At 39.8% G+C, this 15,098-nt stretch overlaps 1 protein-coding gene across 1 annotated transcript in view; it reads left to right on the top strand.

Moving 5' to 3' along the window:
• Positions 1-9,979: 9,979 nt before the first annotated feature.
• The window catches only part of wwp1 (WW domain containing E3 ubiquitin protein ligase 1), a 32,410-nt gene continuing 27,291 nt past the window's right edge, over positions 9,980-15,098 (top strand). Inside the window, exon 1 of the mRNA XM_083995866.1 lies at positions 9,980-10,143. The gene's annotated coding sequence lies outside the window, so the exon portion shown is untranslated. The remainder of the gene's footprint in view (positions 10,144-15,098) is intronic.

The raw sequence follows: 15,098 nt of genomic DNA, 5'->3' as shown, positions 1-15,098 counted from the left end.
ATAAACTTTTCATATCAAATGGCCACATGGAACAGTCTTTTTGTCCTATTAAATTGTAGCCTACTACTAAAATTAATCATTTTTGGAAGGGAATCTGTGTCAGACTTTCCATACCCAAACAAGATCTGTTGGTTCAGCTTCCTACTGGAGAAATTAGCAAAATCATATTGTTTACTCTTGCAAATTAATGTAATTAAGATATACATTTTTTGAATGAGGCATATTCACTCTTCTTAATCTGAGGAGTGATCAGATCTTCCTTCACCGCTGTCAGGTTTACAAGTGTTCAGTGTATTTCGAGATGTTTTCAGTGACAGATTTATGCATGACGTCCAGATTTACTTCTGAATGCTCCCTGTAAAGTTATAACTTACTGTTAGTCACAGACGTATAATCAAAGCCCTCAAAAGAGGGAAACCTTAAAACGTCAGGCTGGTACAACATGACCTGAAAGAGGCACACGGTGTTCTTATGTTATGTACAGCTGACACACTTTAAATTCAGGATGTTTTCCCAGCGTGAATGTCAGGTGAACTTTATTACCAAGGCGTCAAGGATAATAAAATTCAATGAGATGAGAGAAAAAAGACTATAATTTATTGTTTGTGTGTGTTTGCATGCACATCTGTAATAGGCTGTTGACATCCTTTTGTGAGCAACGCTGCTCTAAATTACTGAATTCAACATTCCTTCTAACTGAGACTTTTCTCATTCATCACTTCATGTGGCAGGTAAACACTGCCAGAACGTATCCATCAAATGGGACAGTAGGATTTAATGGTGAAGCCTTACTAAAGACGGCAAGGCCCTCAGGCATCATTGTCACCTCTCTACAACTGGCTGCCTTTTGGGTTTGTTAATTATCTTGTCATTCTCAGGGTTTCCTGCTTGAGTAGGACATGTGGTTTCCGTGGTTGCTTATCTGCAGAGATCTTCTAATGGCTTGGTTTAGCGCTTCAAAAGAAGTTCAACCGGTTGTCACAACTGGGTCTGATTCATTTCAACCGGAAAAGTTAAACTGTTGGCTGTAAATTACATACATTTATACACTATTCATATTTTCAGTTAAAGCCTAAATAAGTGATAATGGCCTGGGGTTACTACATGTTTTACCTATGAACATTTTAAAAACACTTTGCAACAACTGCGTCCCAGCAGGTTCATCACTAAAATTATTTTGTGCCTTGATTCCAATATGAAAATAAAGAGAGAGAGACGGTTTAAGATTATGACTTTGGGTTTTTTCAATTTGCCATTTGTTCAAAAACATTGACTTGCATTTGATAATACATTTTGTTCAGAGGAGCACAACCTAACTCATAACTCAGATTTTGGTGGTCAAAGATCAAGATCACTAAACTAAAAAAAACTAAAAACTCTGGGATTTCATACTCGAAAAGTCAAAGGTCAGCTTTGCTGTGACAACAAAATGTTCTGCAAAAACACTTCTGGCCATTATTCACAGCTTGTCACTCAGAAAAAGGAGCTTGTGACCTTATTTCCTACAACTTGGGTGGTCAGTGGAGGTGTGCAACCATGAGGCAGTAGTTCGAGTGACCTACTCACATTGTCTTAATGTTATTTCAGGAGGGTCTTCCCGCCAAGGCAGACTGAGGCCCCTGTTTGCAAGGAGAGGACAATACGAACGGCAGAGTGTGCCGGTAAGCTGGAGGTTTAACCTTCTGTCGATCATGTGCACAATGAAAACATTAAGCTAACAATAATTGTGCCTGTTTGAACAATAGCAGATTCAAAATTGTTTGTATCTTTAAGTGAACAAAACATAGACCTTTTTGTTGAAAGAAAAACATTCAGATAAGCCAGACTGAAGTTGATGCTCTCTCTTCCTGTTCTCTCCAATTTACAGAAATCCAGAGCGGTCCCTGCATCTCAAATTCGCCCTCGGCTTCGCGCTCGCCCTCCTCCTCCTCCTCCTCCTCCTCCTCCTACTCCTGCTCCTGCTCCCCGTGCCCTTCCTACTCCTGCTCTTCATCAGGTGAAACCCACATCTGAGAAGTTAACATGTTCGCACGTAACACAAAGCTGTTTACCCCAGGCTGGCTGCTGTGAACCAAACACAGTATGCCATTGCCGCTTCTTCAATGCTATCTGCTTCTGCCGGAGGACGAACGGACAGTATGAAGGCAAGAAGACAAATACAAGATGAACTTTAAAGCCATTCAGCCCAAGAATTTGAAGAATTGCCATTTAAAAGGGAACGTTTACGATGAAACAAGAGTTCAACATAACTTGGATGTCCTGTAATTATCTGGCTGCACTATGCCTAATGCTGGGAATACACTGCCTGACCTGTGTTGTGTGTGGAGCAGCTGCATCACTCTGCTGCTGTCTGTCCGCACTTCAAATGTTCAATTTCTTTACATTACTTTATGTCAGTATTTTTGAATAAGTGTCACTAAAATCCTTCTGTCTCTATATGCAGTTTGTAAAATGGTTGGATTCAAGATTCTTCCTTGACATACAGTACATAGAAATTATGGCGGTAGATGTCAATTTATGTTTTATTTATGTTTCCGCTATATCTGTCAACAGGTCTTTTACATATATTACATATATTTTTTTATATAAACCATTTAAGCAGCTGCATGTGGAGATGTTGGGTTGATTCTTTGTCAAAAACAATTAATTTGTAAGAAGGAATCCAATAGTGCTGGATTAGCGGAGAACAAAGCAGTGACGCAGTTTGTCCCAGTCATATGCAGTACAACACAATACACACAAAGAAGAAACAGACTGCCATGACTTCAGATCACTCAGAGAGAAAGTGATAAAGTTTTAAGACAAAGTCAAAGTTTGTCCAAAATGTCAAGAAGACGAGATGCTGTAGACAGTCCTCTAATGAATTTGATAGTTCAACGCTGGTCGACACTTCACCTTCTGACAGACAGTCAGTCATGGACATTCACATTTATAAGGTTGACCCTACTGTTGTGATCCAGCCAAAATAAAATAAAGAAGACAGGAGGTGCCTCCACAAGCTGGCCCTCTGCACCAACCAGGTTCACTCTTGCTTTCCTCAGAGACCCTTTCCCTGTGAACTGAGCTCCACAGGATCTTCTGTGAATGGTGATGCCATTTGCTAAGACTGCATTCGTCAGTACAGTAGGTTTGAGACACAATGATCTGTTGTCTTGAACATGACCTGTCCCAGAGCAGGCTAGATGTGCAATTTTAGTAGTGACCCTGGTGAAAAGTAGGCCACAGACTTACTACTAACTGATCTTACTTCGTAGTTCAGGTGTCAGAGATGGGGTTTGAACCCCAAACCTTTGGACTGGGATTTAGAGGCAAAGTCAGTGCATGTGTGCATGAAAAGAAAATGACAGAGAATACAATATAAACTGTAAGAATACAGTTTATCTGCACAATTCAATATATATTTGAAAATGTAGACTGATCATGAAGTAACTGTTCATTGAAATTAACTCTGGTCTTAAATATTTGATCAATGAAATCATATGCATGAATGTGTATCTCTATTTATTCATGAATGTATTCCATTGTTTAAGTATTGGTATGGCCCACATATTTTAAGTGTATTTTTATGTACCCATCTACAGTCATTAATTCATTTGTTAAGACATGGTGAACTGTGTGCTGCCATCCATTTGGTATTTATTTATACAGCTGTTTATATTGCAGCAGCTGAAGTTATCACACTTGTAACGCTTTTACCTCAAAGTTAAATTGAGGAACAAGGCCCATTTATTTTGTATAGCACCATAGAGACAGGCCTAAATACATTAAAGATAAAACATTAAGATTGAAGTTGAAAAAGTAAATATCAGATACATTAAAATTGCAAAGAATCAAGTAAGAATCTTTTGTGTACTTTATGAAATGGTGACTTTCGATCTGACAGAAACAAATGCACTGCGGGTTTTGATTGCACTAGGAAATCGCTTCTTTTAAGCTTCCTTAGGACATTTCCCCCACAGGTGCAACCTCACAGTTGGATTTGTCTGTACTGGATGTTACCTTAATTTACCCAAGAATTAACGACCTTCTTTAGGGGTGCTGTGGAGTGTAACACACACACACACACACACACACACACACACACACACACACACACACACACACACACACACACACACACACACACACACACACACAAACCACAGTCTGTTCTTCCAAAATAATCAGGACCACTGACATAAACATTAATAGCAGCATTTTAAACTAAGTGATAAAGTCATGAAAACATTAAAAGCAAGGAAATTAAAGACAAAATTACACATAAAAACTATAAAAACAGTCGTATAAGAGGCAGAATGCATATAAAAGGCTTTTAAAACAAGAAAAAGCCAAACCAAGAAGATAAGATTTAAATGTGGTCAGTAAAGAGGTTGCCAAAAATAAATTTGCACAATATAATTATGACGACGGTCGTTAGTTAGGTCCGTTCAGGTCACATCAGCAGCGTTCATTTCCACATAACATGTTTGCCTCTGGAGGTTGTCTCCCCTCATATTAACGGGGAAAACCGCAAATTACCCAGATGAACTGCCAAAAAAAAATTGACATTTGGTTTTAATTTATTTCGAAGCAAAGGAAGTGGGCTTAACATCCTCCCTCGCCCTGTCCCATTCCCAGAGTTTTCCTCCCCTCTAGCTAGAGTACAAAATGTTTGCTTCCTGTCTTTTTAGTTTGTCCGACAAATCACTACAAAACAACAAGTGCGGTGTTGCAAACCCACAATGCAGAGTCCATCTGTGCTCATGAATAAATGAAGTGCAGGATGGCAGTAGGACATGGAGATGGACAAGCCGATAAGGCAAGGGGTTGTACCAAGCAGCTGTATACAGTTCAAGAAGGAACCTGAGCTGGAAGCCAACATCTATCTATCTTTCTTTCCTCACCTCCTAAAGTCTTTGGACTCCAAACAAACAAGATGGCACATGCAAGAAATTGAAATAAGTTTCCTCTGCAGGGTGGCTGGCCTTAGAGATACGTAGATCAAGGAGCTCTGACATCCAAAGAATGCTTGGAGTTCCAACCAAATCCAAACAGGCCAGTTGTGGTGGTTTGGGTGCCTTCTAGGTAGGTAGGAGGCCCTAGAGTAGACCTCACCCAGAACACACTACAGAGATTACATAATGTCATCTGGCCAAGTAACACCTCAGGATCACCCAGAGAGAGCTGGGAAATCTTAGGATACCTCTCTTAACCATAACTATACCACCATGTCCCAGACCTGGGTAAGTGGCAGAAAATGGATGGATGGATGATAGATGGATGGACCTGCTCATTCCTTTCTAATTTCAAGTAATCTGTAGATAAATTTGGTGTTTTCTCAAGACCATCTACTCTCTCAAAAGACCTGACAGTTGTCCTTCCTTGGGTCCTCACCAATACACCTTGAAGTCGATCAAAAGAGCTGTTGTTGAGAAAAAATACAGCGCTGCGCGACACAAAGCATCTAGATTCTGCAATGTATTTCATCATTCTTGTTTTCATTTAGCTCAAACTGAGGACAGTTTGCCAAGACAACACACATCATCATGGAGATTCAGGTTCATCCCCAGTTCATTCTCAGTTTTTCCTTGTTCCATTCCTGAGGAACTAGTGTGCTTAAGGAGGGGTCATTCCTATGTTCCCACAGCCCTATGTTCCCACATTTCTAACTTTTGTTGTCACTGAAAATGAGGCCCTATGTTCCCACAGCCCTTTGGTCCCACCATTGGTTGGGTTTAGGCAAAGGAGTTGGTTAAGTATAGTAAAAAGACCAGGTAGAGGCTAGACAGGCCAGATAGATAGAGTCCAGATAGGTAGAGAGAGTCCAGTGGGAACATAGGGCTGAGGGAACATAGGAGACGGCACCATGGGAAAGCAGTGTGTTTTGTCTCATGGACTCAGAGCAGGTATCTTCCCCCAGGCCAGGGGAGTTTACATGTCCTAGGAGCAAGATAAGATGATGAATGATGAATAATGTAAGTGAGAAGTCACATCAGTGACTCAGTTTGACAGGTAGTGTTTTTGGCCAGAACATTTTGCACCTCAGAGTTTGTTATCCTCTCAAATTAACATACATGCTCAGAGGCTATAGGCTCCACTTCTTCCTCTTCATATACTGTACAGAGGCTTCTTTATTTGACATTAATGGATGGGGACAAAATGATAGAAACACCTAAACGCTGCAGTGAGTTCTAGGAGTAGTTTTGTGTGTATCGATTCCACATATCAGGTACCGGTCCCTTTGATCACAAATTATTATTGTAACAACCCTGGAAAAAGCATAGGCTATCCATCGACCCATACCATGCATCAAAGCAAATTCCTTACTCATGTGCTTTCCTTAAGTTGACACCTTAGTCGCAGGGGCAGCATTGTTGAGTTTGTTTTTTCATTTCATGTTGTTGACGTCATCAGCATTGTGAAAAAGAAAGTGGCATCAATGCATACCCTCTACAATCGATCAAATACAATAACAAAGAAAACATGGCTTTGAAAAGAATTGTATAGGGTCAACAGTTCTCTGACACACTCAAGTTAACCTAAATATTATGGTTTCACAAAGTATGAACTGCACAGCTTGCCTAGGTGGTTATATCCCTACTGTATGTCCACCATTGCTTGATCATAAATCCACAGCGATTGTAAATGTGAGATATGGAAACAAAGATCATAAGACATGAGAAATTCACAATGGCAATGCAAGATTTGTGTTGGCCTACGTCATGTAATGACAGGGCTATTTGTTTATTTACCTAGTGTGTTTTTTTTTCTTCTCTTTTTGACAGGAGATCAAAGAAGTATAACGAGACACTTGTTTATTAGAGGAAGACATGGGTCTAAAAAAAGTTTTATAAGGACTAATAATCCCTCCAGATCCTCATCGTCAGTATTATCCTGGAAGTTGTGGGTAATGATTTGACTGGTAGCGCTGCAGGAATCCAGTAAAGCAAATTATGTCACTGAATTTTCTCTTTTGGGATATCCTGGCCTCAGTAAAAAAAAAAAAAGTCCATCTGTTTAATATTCAGTGGGACTGAAACAAACACATTTCAAGCGAATGCACATTCTGACTTCATATAACTACACCGTTTTAAGTATATTGTGTATACAGATTGTGTGTAGACTATTGGGGTAAAATGTAGAGTCACTTACATGTATGTATGTCCAGCTACTGTAAAGTCCATAATTGCAAGTGTGGTGAAATTTCTATACGTGTACTTTGGTGCCCTCTGCTGGTCACCTGAGCTGGTCATAACTCTGTGGTTTGAAACCTGTATGTGCCATAAAGGTTTTTTTGTGTTGTTTTCCCCACACAAAGTATATTCTTTGTATATTTGCCTGTATAAAATACTGTTCTATAGGTTCTGTGACTGTGTCATATTTTGCCAAATATAGACAGGGCTCCTTGTAGGGTTACCTCTCCTCTCATTTCAGATTATTAACTCCTGTATGTGTGTTTAATGTGTATATGGTTGCCTACCCTGCCTTGATCAGTCTCACCTGTCCATCATTATCAGTAATACTGGATCTACTTTAGTTTAGAGGACTATGTGTGACATCTAGTGGTGATTGCAACCAATCAGAGTTGACCAGATTCTGCCAATGGACCAAAGGCTCTCACCCTGACTTGAGAGCTATCCGAACTATTTTAAAACATTTCTTCTTTCTTTAAAAAAAAAAGAAGAGGAAAGAATCCAAATTGCCTATATATACTATCGTTTGGTTGATGGTTATTATCAACTAAGATAAGTGTATCCATGTTGCCCTGCATGCTCAGCAGTCATAATTTAAAATCCAAAATCATTTGTCAGAGTGAGAACATGGTTTTGCATTAGCCAGACTTGTAAAGTAAGTAAATCTTGACTGAGAGTAGTCGACATAATTATTATTGACTTGGCTTAGATCATAAAGAATAACTATTGAGGTTGTTGGTGGAGCCTGCTTTCAACTTCAGTCAAAATTTGTCAGAATTTGCAGATGGATTATTTATCTAATACACACAAGCTTTGGCTGAAATGTTATTTGGAAATAAAAGAGGCCAACAATTAATATCCATAACAACTTATCATGTGGTTTTGGCCCAGAAACTGACAGATTAACTGTATAAACCTCCCTCTAAACAATGGATTTCAAACATGTTTACTTGGGGATTTAGAGTGTACACACGCCATGCTTTTGTTGAATGATCCCAAATGATCCTGGGTAAAAAGGTGTATCTAAGGAATCATGAACTGACACACTAAATGTGTAAAAATAACTCTTTAATTATCGGTAATTAATTATGCAGTGTTTTATTGAAAACGAATCAGAGTTCATATTATTCAATATTTCATCATAATAATAGAAGCCAAGAGGAAAAGGCTCACATAATACACTATAAATACACTTTTCAGTAACAGAAAGTATTTGTTTTCTCTCTTGTTTTTTCATCTTGTGACTATTCATATTTATTTTTGGGACCCACTTGGTTCCTGACCCTCCAGGCTGGGAACCACTGTATCACTCAAACATAAACCACAATTTGTGAAGTGAAATGAAGCAGGCCTTTCGAGTGCGACAATGGACTAGTACTGCTGCAGTAGTTTGAAAAATAAAATGATCTATTTTGAGAATAAATTAGCCTAATTAAAAGAAGAAAAAAAAGTCATTATTAGTCTGAATTTATGGCACTAATGCACCCATGTGGTGTGATTATAAATGAACGCACTGTTGTCCAACCATTATAGATAATTACCCCATGCACTCTGGTACTGCCCATCCAGTCTGACAGATTTGGTCGGAGGTCATGGGAGAGCTACAGTAAGATCCTCAGCCTCAGCATCCTACCCTCTCCCACCCATAGCCCTGCTTGCTTGGTGAGTGGTGACCTCTTCTCTTCATCAACCCCAAAACATCTTCAAACATTCATCCTCATCGCTACTAACCATGGGCAAAAAATAACACAAGATTTTCAATAAAACATTGGTACAATTTGCTAACTGGACTGACTGTACTCTACAGTAGGATTAATTTTTTTTTTTTTTTTAAGTACTCGTTATTACTTGACCATTCCTCTTCAGACTGATAGTACTTGACCTCAGGATGACACCCAGAAAAAATCAGGTCAATCTGATGTGGAATTTCAGAATAAAAGCCCTTTGAACTTCCATATTTCACTGTTTCTGTGTACAGTAGGATTAATTGTTTTTTGTTTGTTTGTTTTTTGTTTAAACTACCCCAGACTGGTAGTACTAGACTTCAGGATGACACCCAGAAAAAATCAAGTCAATCAGATGTGGAATTTCAGAATAAAAGCCCTTTAAACTTTTAAATTTGACTGGCCTCTATGTACAGTAAGATTGTTTTTTTGTTTTTTTTTAAACTACCAGTTATTACTCAACCATTCCACTTCAGACTGATAGTACTTGACCCCAGGATGATATCCAGAAAAAATCAGGCCAATTTGATTTGGCATTTCAGTATAAAAGCCCTTTGAACTTCCATATTTCACTGTATCCTACGTACATTAGGAATCATATTTCTTAAAAACTACCCGTTATTACTCAACCATTCCACTTCAGACTGATAGTACTTGACCCCAGGATGACACCCAGAAAAAATCAGGTCAATCTGATGTGGGATTTCAGAATAAAAGCCCTTTGAACTCTCATTGTGGCCCTTGAGCCAAAAAGTTAGCCCACCCCTGCTCCAAACACTACTCCACACTGTTCATTCTCTCTATCTTTTTTTTTAAATTATTATTCCCAACAAATTCAACACCCCTCAATATGCCTGCTCACTCAATATAAATTGTATTTTGTTCTGTAATTTCCCCTTGTCCCATAATGTTCTGCACTTCAATTTTTTTTTTTTTTTTTTTTTTACATGTTTAGATAAGTGTTTTTGGTTTAAAATAACAGATTGTCGTTGGCATCTATATCTAAAAGTGTTGTCTGAGAGCCAACTCCTGTCTTGTCCTGTGTGTTATTACACAGCAGTATTTGGGGGTGGCGCGCTGTTGGTCGGAGGCTCCAGCAGCAGCGCCAGCACAGACAGCGATGGCAAGAGAACCGTAGCGGACTGCGGGGCCTGCCTGTCCGGTTGGGTATTTCGCCGACAACCGTAACGCTTTGAGAGGCGCAGGGAGAGCCGGAGAGAGTGGGAGACAGGAGCGGAGAGGGCAAGGTAAATAAAAACACACCTGGTTACGTGACTTTAAAAAAACAAACACGAATGTCACCGACGTTAATGTCAAGAGTGAATTCACACGAAGCAAGAAAAAACTGTTTGTGTGACTAGATAAGCGCCGCTGTTTGCCGTGATGGCGGACTGTTAGCATGTTAGCATCACGGAGGCTAGTTAGCACGCCGGCTAGCAGCTAACTTGGCTAACTTTATAACGTAACGTCAGCTGGCTAAACTAGCCGGACCTGCGATCAAACCAAACACACGTACAGACACAGACAAACACACAGAGTGAGAGTTTCGTTTGTACGCAGACATAACCGTGTGTTTAACCGTCTGCTTTCAGCTAGTTACCAGGGTAACAGTGCGTTTCTGTGGTTTATCTCTGAAGCTAACTGGCTAATGGATCAGTTAGCTTTACTTTAGCTTTGGCAGTTAGCCTGCTGTATGCAGTTAGCTTTGTGTGACAGATGCTGCTGCACCTATGCAAACACAAGTTTACCAAACACTGGATACCCTTATTTTTTTGTCTTTTACCACACGAAGCCCTGTTAACTTGTTGTGGTGCTTATTTATATATTAATTTTGCTAACCATAGCCTGTCAGTGGATTATCCAAAGTTAGCCCAGTGTGCGTTAATCACGTCAGAGTTTGTGTTTATGATCAGTGTTTTCGTTTAATATAATAACAGGCGGCTGTTACGGGGCATATGTGGGCCCGTTGATATCTTTGTGTGCCAATAAGTCAGTAATTCAGCAAGTCATGGTTTTATCCTTTTACTAAATTTTGTCATCTTGAGGTGGTGTTGACATGTCGCATCTGCAAGGTGTCTCTCTCTTCTCTGTGGTCACGGCACAACTCGGGTCCAAGTTAAAACTCAGGTCTCAGGTAAACACGGGCCTGTCATGAGGCAGGCACACTGCTATTAAATACATTATTGCCATGCTGCTGCATCTATACAAACACAAGTTTACACTGGAAACACTGGATACGTTTTTTTTTGTCTTTTACCACATGAAGCCCTGTTGTTATCTCTTAACTTGTTGTGGTGCTTATTTTTTGTATTTAGCTAACCTTAGCCTGTCAGTGGATTAGCCCAGTGTGCCTTAATCACGTAAGAGTTTGTGTTTATGATCAGTTTCATATAACAGGCTGTTGTTGTGGGGGGTAATAGGGCCTGTGGATATTTCTTGCGTGCAGAGTCAATAATTCAGCAAGTCATGGTTTTTGTTTTACTAAAGTTTGTCATCTTGAGGTGATATTGATGCAACTGCAAGTTGTCTCTCCCTCTCACTGTGGTCATGTTATGTTATATTTATTTTATTTGCTATGGACATCACAAGTACATCGAGACTGATCCAGTGGACAGACCAGATGCTTTGCTTGGGTGTGTATAGTAGCACACCTGCTAATTTTCAACACCAGTCCATACTGTAGGTGGCTTTTCTTAAAACACAGAGCATATGATCAACAATAAAAAAATAAAAAAAATAGAGCAAACAAGTTTCATGATCATAACAATAATAATAGAAAGAAAAAACAGTTTTGATTTTAACCATACTTTGATCACGCACAACTGGGGTCTAAGTTAAGACTCAGGTCTCAGGTAAACACGGGGCTGTCATGAGGCAGGCAGGCACACTGCTATTTAATACAGCATTGCCACCACATATCAGTAGCGCCCCTTCTATAAATACTGTACACGAACAATATAACACTTGCACAGTTACTGTTTGACTTGGCAGTAACAGTTTTGATCACAATGAACCACAGGAGAGTAACCTTGATAATAACATGGACAGGATGTGATTGTGTATTGCCAATCGATTAAGACCGGGCCGTGTTGTCTTATTACATTCCCCCTTTTGAGGCTATGCAAAGAGAAATGGTCAAACAGGACTTTCAGTAGACGCTGAAGGTTTTTCAGCCTATTGTATTTCAGGTCCATTAGTCTGCGTCCTGGTTTGGCAGATCAGGATGTCACATCTGTACACAATGCGCTCAGAAAGTATTCCAACCCCATCACTTTTTTTTTTCCTTCCCTTCACATCTTGTTATGTTGCAATTCACGCACAATACACAAATAATAACAAGCCCAAACAGATTTAGTTTGCAAATTTGTTAAAAAGGAAAAGCAGAAATATCCTATTAACATAAATATTGATATAATTCCCTCAGTATAACGAGACAAGCTTTGCACATTAAGATTTTCTGCCACTCTTTTGTGCCCGTCCACTCAGTTTGACGGTTGGGCTCTGACCGGGCCATTTAAGGACACTACTAGTGACCGTTTCCCCAAAGCCACTCCTGTTTTGTCTTGGCTCTGGGCTTTAAGGTCATTGTCCTGTTGCAAGGTGAATCTCTGGCTCTTGTCTGAGGTCCTGAGTGCTCTCGATCAGGTTTTCAGAAAGAGAGGATATCTCTGCAGTTTTCTCTGTTCAGCTCTCTCCAGTCCAGTCTCTCTCTCTCTCTCTGTCTGTGTCCCTGCTGCTGAAAAACAGCCGCCAGCCTGATGATGCTGCCACCATCATGCTTCAGTGCTGGGACAGGTCATGAGGGGGTGCCTTGTTTCCTGCGGACATGGCGCTTAGGATTCAGAAACAGTTCAATCTTGGGTTTCCACCAGGACAGAGAATCTTATTTCTTACAGTCTGAATTCTTCAGGTCATTATTTGCAAACTCCTGTCATGTGCTGCAGTGATGTTTTTTTTTTAGTCTGGAAGTTTCTGTATCTCCCAACAGGATCTCTGGAGCTCAGCCAGAGTGATCATTGAATTCTTGGTGACCTCTCTTACAATGGCTCTTCTTCCCTTTTAATGGTTGGGTTTGGCTCTAAGGCGTCCTGGTTGTTCCAGACTTTATGGTTTGATTATTGCACCGATATGCGCTGCGAGACCTTGGTCCGGTCGGGTGCCTTTCAGTCCTGATCAGCTGATTTTTTACCACAGGTAAAAATCTGAAAGGTATTTAGGAGAAATGGGAGGCACCTGAGGTTAAGTTCAAGTGTCACAACAAAGTGTCATTTTGCGTTGCTTTGATTTATTTCGAACATGTATGAGTGAAATGAATAGCGATTTTTTTCAAGACGACGCGCCAAAATCTTTGCAAGAATCTTTGCGTCTGTATTCAGCAGCGAGACAGGACGATATGAGCTGCAATTGAGTTTTTTTTATATCCTTTTTAAGTAATAAAGAGATGACTGCTTGACGCATAGTTAGGGGCAAGGAATTAGTGACTAAGGATTCTTCGAACACTAACAATAACAAGGGAGATAACTGGTTGGAAAACTTTTTGAAAAATTCGGTTGGGAAACCATCTAGCCCAGGAGATTTGCCACTTTGCATGGCACCGATTGCCGACATTTCAGATTTTCCTTTTAAGTAGTGTTGGAAAAACTGTCTAAAATTCAGCTTTGTCATTATGAGATATTGTGTGTGTATATTGTTGAAGTTAAAAATGAAGGATTTCTGCATAGCGGATGCAACATATGAAATATATTGGTGCCATAACTGGAAAGGAGCATAAACTTTACATTATGCCGGCCCGGTTGGCTCCAAATTATACTACGTTTGTGTTTTCTCTCGGTCTTCCTCTGTCTCTGTTGCACTGACCTTTGAACAGCAAGAAAGCAGCTGTGGGGACAGCAGGAGTTGTAGCCTGCCACCACTGTGTGAAGCTGATGTGTCATGCCAACATAAATAAAAGAAAGTTGTGCTCCTGTTTGTTGTTGAGATGAAGGAGAGCTGTGAGTTAAAGGTTGAGCTTTTCACTTAATGTTTAAAGAGCCTTTGTTGTTGTGATTTGGGAAATTTGAAGTGCTTTGGATGCATTTAGCATTAACTGTTGCACAAAGAGAGAGAGAGAGTGTATAATTGTGATCAACATAAACTGATCAAATCCTTATCTTTTCTCATTTTTGTGAACCTTGGATGTGTGCGTGAATCCCACTGATGACAAGGCCTCGCCAGATGTTTCCTGGTGCTGCCACCGTAACACTGTGTGTGTGCACTGCAGGCATGATGAGTGTGCATGTTGGTATGTGTGTGAAATCGGAGGACTTTAATACCATTTCTATGAGGCCACATTTGAAGATCTGTCACCTGAAGAAGCTTTGGCATTTTGGCGTTATGCAGAGATAGACACAAACACACTGTCTGGCAGTAAGATGAGCGTTCCCTGTTTTGTAAGCAAAACCACCCATATACGTAGCACCGGCGCTGGCTTCGACAGGCTGCCCAGCACAACCGACCGGTCACCCACAATGATAAATGGACAACTGAAGGGAACCTGTGCTACAAGGTTAAATTTCATTGTGTGCAGGTTGCTCTTTTAACTCAGAGTTGTTTTTCTCACCTCAGCGTGTGATGATTTTTACATAATTAATGTTCATTATCTTCATTTGAGGCAATTGAAATTCTTCCTCAAGGGCAAACAGGCATTTTAGAAAACAAAACAGCATTCAGACCTTTGTGTATATTATTAACAGAAAGTTTAATTATTATTCAGATTTAGTGCTGCAACCAACAGTGATTTTAATTTTAGATTGGTTAATAAATAAAATGTCTCAATCACAATTGACACTCTAAATCACAACCTTGTTAGAGGTGGTTCGGTGGTCTGATTTAATCTGGCATGAGGAGGTCTAAAGCCAGATGGGGAATTTTATTTTAGGAAAACTTGCTCTTTCAGACTCCACATAACAACCAAGACGTGATGAGCAGCTAATGACTTTGACCTTTGATGATAATGTTGCAGGTAGTTGTCTATTAGCGCACTTAGACTGTGTGGGGGAGTGCATTTAAACATATCTGCATTTACTTAATGGTTTCTGACTTTGCATAGAGTTGTCATTATGACTAATACACTAATATATGCTGGTAATATGAAGATAAAAGGTCTTTTATATGATTTTTGTTATCAACATTTATTTGTTGGCTTCTGGCAAACTAAAGAAAA

The sequence above is a fragment of the Trachurus trachurus genome, assembly GCF_905171665.1.
Source record: "Trachurus trachurus genome assembly, chromosome: 20".
NCBI lineage: Eukaryota > Metazoa > Chordata > Actinopteri > Carangiformes > Carangidae > Trachurus > Trachurus trachurus.
The sequence above is the reverse complement of the archived record's forward strand: the minus strand, read 5'-3'. Positions and strand labels throughout refer to the sequence as shown.